At 38.2% G+C, this 4,963-nt stretch overlaps 2 non-coding genes across 2 annotated transcripts; both read right to left on the bottom strand.

The window, feature by feature from the left end:
• LOC148803437 (small nucleolar RNA snoR80) lies at positions 1-126 on the bottom strand. Its single transcript, XR_016081746.1, has one exon. It is a non-coding gene; the product is annotated as a small nucleolar RNA snoR80 (small nucleolar RNA).
• A 191-nt stretch (positions 127-317) lies between these two features.
• On the bottom strand, positions 318-412 carry LOC148803436 (small nucleolar RNA Z157/R69/R10). Its single transcript, XR_016081756.1, has one exon. It is a non-coding gene; the product is annotated as a small nucleolar RNA Z157/R69/R10 (small nucleolar RNA).
• Positions 413-4,963: the final 4,551 nt, after the last annotated feature.

Here is a 4,963-nt window from a genome sequence, read left to right as displayed (position 1 = left end):
TTATGTATGTGGGGTTTCCAGGATCAAATGGCACGGGAAGAGGCCATTGATCAGGATGCCCACATTTCCTTGTTGCGTCCAAGCCATTATACCAGGAGGAACCTTTTACCCCCTCCCAGAATTGGTAATGGACGCGTTTCCCTTTCTCACACATCTTCTATCAAAAGTTTGGAAGAAGTCGACTATGAAACCCAGCAAATAGTTCAAATGTAATTCGGAATGATTGTTCGCTCCTGCAAAATCATCTAAACATTGTGATTGCTTTCGATTAAGATTTTCTTCTTTTTTTTTAAGAATAAGAGAGAGAGAACACGAGAAAGGGTGCTCAGACAGCCAAGGGTTTGTCTTCAACTTCTGAGTTGAACCCCAGATCAGAAACTCTAGTCCACAATAGCTTCATCACAGCACATATTTTCATCAAGAAAGAAAAGAATAAAACGATACGATCGTGAAAAGAAAAGATTGCATCAAAAACAAATGCCAATTGATAAAACAAAGATAATTGATCAAACTAAAGGCGAAAATGAACTCGACACATAGAGGAATACAAGAGAAGAATAAAAACGAGTGAAATATAAAATTGACAGAATCAGATGAAGAGACGAAGTGAAGCACATAAACCGTGTATTTATAGACTTCTCCGCTAAAAATTGAAAGTAGGGTTAGGGTTTTGCGACAATCTCTATTCTCTACGAGAAGCCAATCTATGGCAGATACGTGTGACACGTAATTCTATCTGATACCATGAGGAGTAATGTTAGCATCACGGGCTGTGTGATTCACGGAGCCTGTAGATAACAAGATAACGGTTGTCGTTGATTTTGTGCATGTAAAAAGGGGTCACGTGAATTGTGAGTTGCATTGCATTCTAAGGCAATATTAGGGTTGGACCCTAGGGCCTCTGAGGTCAACCTCGGTCTAGTCTAAGGCCCAAACCCAAACTTCAGAATCAGATTGGGCCTCACCTCACACCATAACCAAATTCAGTTGGAGACACCCCAGCCTGGGCTGAGGATGAGCTGATCCGAACCTAATTGACCTCCGGCCAACCTTGGCTCATATCCGATCGTAGTTCTCAATGAACCGGTTTTGGATTTGATCCTGTTCAGTCAAAATTCAATTTGAACGGATTGGACGGACCAACAAGACATTGGATTGGACCAATTTGGTCCAAAATATTTATTAGATTGGATTGGATCTGGTCTGTCCGTTACAAATTTATATTGGATTGGGTTGGATTAAGCCAATATCTAATCCATTGATTTAAAATAAGAATATACGTGTCAATGGACCAGATTTAGATTGAAATCAATCTAAATTAAAATGAATTTGAACAAATTGGATGGTCCAAACATTAAATTGGACCGGTCCAAATTAATCCAAAACATTCATTGGATTGGATTGGACCTGGTCCATTTATAATAGACTCACATTGGACTGGATCGGATTGGACCAAATCCAGTCCAATTGACACCCCTAGGTGGGATGGGCAAGCCCGACCCAATACTCAAACCTAGGCAATATTGTTAGTTTGTTACTTCTGTTGAAATCAATATGGCCGAACCCAAACAATTGGACCAGGCATTCACGATATAAATACAAATTATGAAAATTAATAAAATTCTTTTGTAATAATAATAATAACTAGTGGAGGGCCCCTAAGGCTGGAATGGAATTGCAACATTGTTATTTGCTATATTAAAAAAAGCAATGGTTCCTTAATAAGAAACTTGCAATTATAAGTACTAAGTCTTGAAACCCATATAAAAACTTAAAAGAGATCATCATGTGCTTGTTTTTTAAATATTTTTTCAATAAAGCATCTCATATAAAAAGAATACGATTATATAGTGATTGTTTTGAGTTTTACTTCATAACTGTCATTTGTTTCACATTGAGAACTCCCAGTTGACCCGGGAAGTAGTACCGTTTGGCCCAAGAAACATCTAGGCAACCGGTTCCGTTTTACCCCAAACCTAGTCCCTGGCAAAAAATCGTTGAATCAGTCAACGACCCATCGACCTGTTCAATAGTTTTTGGCCATTTTTTTGTTTTTAATTATTTTTTAATTTTTGTTGTCAAAATGGGCCATCTGTTCGAATTGGATAGTTGAACCGTCAACCTAGAAACCGATGGCCAGAACAGTTCCGTTTCCGGATCGTTTTTTCTAGATGTCATTAATTAGACGAAATAACTTTGTAGCCATAGTCATGGGAAGGGTGGACATTGCAAAGGATTCCAAAACCTTGAAAGATAAATCCAAAATGACCTTAAACACACAAAAAATGGCAATAAATCCACCAAATTGAAAAAAAAAATAGAAAATCAAGTCAAAAGTTTTGAAGAAGAATATCAAATACAAAAAAAAACAAAAATAGAAAATGAAAAAAAAATACCCCACATGCTTGAATAAAGCCAATAGTAGAAGAAACCTTTGAATAGTGAAAATCCAAAAGCATAAAAAACCATGTTTTTCGAACTACCGTTGACTCGGATGGACAAACATTTCGGCTTGGGAACCGTCCAGGCAATCAGTTTTGTTTTACCCCAACCCCGGTCCTTGGACAAAAACGTTGAATCGATCAACGATCCATTGACCCGGGTAGTTGAACTGTCGACCTGTTCAATGGTTTTGACCATTTTTTTATTTTTTAATTGGGAACCGTCCAGGCAACCAAATCTGTTTTATCCCAATCCCACTCCATGGCTAAAAACCATTGAATCGGTCAACGACCCATTGACTCGGGTGGTTGAACCGTCAACCCGTTGACTCGTTCAATGGCTTTTGGCCGTTTTCTTTTTTAATTTTTGTTGTCAGAATGAGCCATCTGTTTGAACCGGATGGTTAAACTGTCGACCCAAAAATCAGTGGCCAGAACAATTCCATTTTCGGGTCGTATACGTCACACGCTTGAGTGAAATAACACATATGATACTGCTTAATGGACCTCACACACTCAATTTTTTGCTTGTAATTTTTGTTGTCACAACAGGTCATTCGTTCAAACTGTTGTCTTTTATTTTTTTAATTGGGAATCGTCCAGGCAACCGGTTCCATTTTATCCCAATCCTGGTCCCTCGCCAAAAACCGTTGAGTCGGTCAATGACCCATTGGACCAAGCAGTCGAATCGTCAATCTGTTTGAATCAGACGGTCGAATCGTCGACCCTGTCGACCCTAAAAACCAATGGCTAGAACGGTTTCGTTTTTTGGTTGTATGAGTCACGTACTCGAATGACATAACATATATGATATTGCTTAATGGACCTCACACATTCAATTTTTACCATGTAATCTTTGTTGTCAGAACGGGTTGTCCGTTCAAACTTGATGGTCGAACCATTGACCCGAAAACCACTGGCGAGAACGGTACCGTAATTTTTGTTTTCAGAATGGGCCATTCGTTCAAACCGGACGGTCGGACCGTCAACCCGAAACCGATGGCATATATATATGTTAGATTCTTATTATATATATATTAAAGGGTTTCCATTTGGTGAAAGGGGAGACCACCCCTATCCCTTTAATAGATAACTAGCAGAGGGTTCCTGCTTCGTAGGGGTTGGACATTTCGACTTGGGAACAGTCTAGGCAATCGGTTCCGTTTTATCCCAATCCCGGTTTCTGGCCAAAAATTGTTGAATCGGTCAATGACTAATTGATCCAAGTAGTCGAATCGTCAACCCATTGACTCGTTCAATGTTTTTTGGCTGTTTTTTATTTTTTAATTAGAACCATCCAAGCAACCGGTTCCGTTTTATCCCAATCTCGGTCTTTGGCCAAAAACTGTTGAATTGGTCAACGACCCATTGACTTGGGTGGTCAAACCGTCAACCCGTAGACCCATTCAATGGTTTTGGCCATTTTATATATATATATATATATATATTAATTTTTGTTGTCAGAATGGGCCATAAACCGATGGCTAGAACAATTATGTTTTCAGGTCGTATAAGTCACATGCTCGATTGACATAACACATGATACTGCTTAATGGACCTCATACACTAAATTTTTTGCTGGTAATTTTGTTGTCAGAACGGGTCATCCATTTGAACTGGACGATTGAACCATTATTTTTTCATTTTTTTAATTGGGAACTGTCTAGGCAACCAGTTCCATTTTACCCCAATCTTGGTCCCTGGCAAAATACTGTTGAATCAGTCAACGACCCATTGACCTGATCAGTCGAACCGTTGACTCGTTCAAGGGTTTTTGGCCGTTTTTTTTTTTAAACTTTTGTTGTTAGAATGGGCCATCCATTTAAATTGGACATCAAACTATCCATTCAAACCGGACGGTTGAACTGTTATTTTTTCATTTTTTTAATTGGGAACCGTATAGGCAACCGGTTCTGTTTTATCCCAATCCCGATCCCTGGCCAAAAACTATTGAATCGGTCAATGATCCATTGACTCGAGCGGTCGAACTGTTGACCCATTCAAGGGTTTTTGGCTGTTTTTTTTAAAAAATTTTTGTTGTCAGAACAGGTCGTCCATTTAAATCGTTGAACTGTTAACCTGAAACTAGTGGCCAGAACGATTTTGTTTTTGGGTCGTATAAGTTACACGCTCAAATGACATAACACGTATGATACTGCTTAATGGACCTTACACACTCAATTTTTATTGTCAAAACGAGCCATCCGTTCAAATCGGAGGGTCATTGTCAAAATGGGTCATCCGTTCAAATCGAAGGGTCAAACCGTCGACCTAAAAACCAGTAGCCAAAACGGTTTTGTAATTTTTTGATAATTAATCATAATTTACCTAAAAAATTATATTTAAGACTAATTTTAATAATCATTTTTTGATCAATTTATTGATTTCTTAAAAATTGGCCGATTAAACACCAAAACACTAAAATAATCAACTATACACACAAAGTAACACGTGGCGAAAGGGGGAGAACACCCCTTTCGTATTAAATATATATATATATATATATAAGATAATAATAATAA

This window comes from Nelumbo nucifera, chromosome 1, assembly GCF_055504915.1.
Source record: "Nelumbo nucifera cultivar China Antique chromosome 1, China Antique-T2T, whole genome shotgun sequence".
NCBI classification, from domain to species: Eukaryota; Viridiplantae; Streptophyta; class Magnoliopsida; order Proteales; family Nelumbonaceae; genus Nelumbo; species Nelumbo nucifera.
Note: the sequence above shows the minus strand (reverse complement) of the source record. Positions and strands in the feature narration are given on the sequence as shown.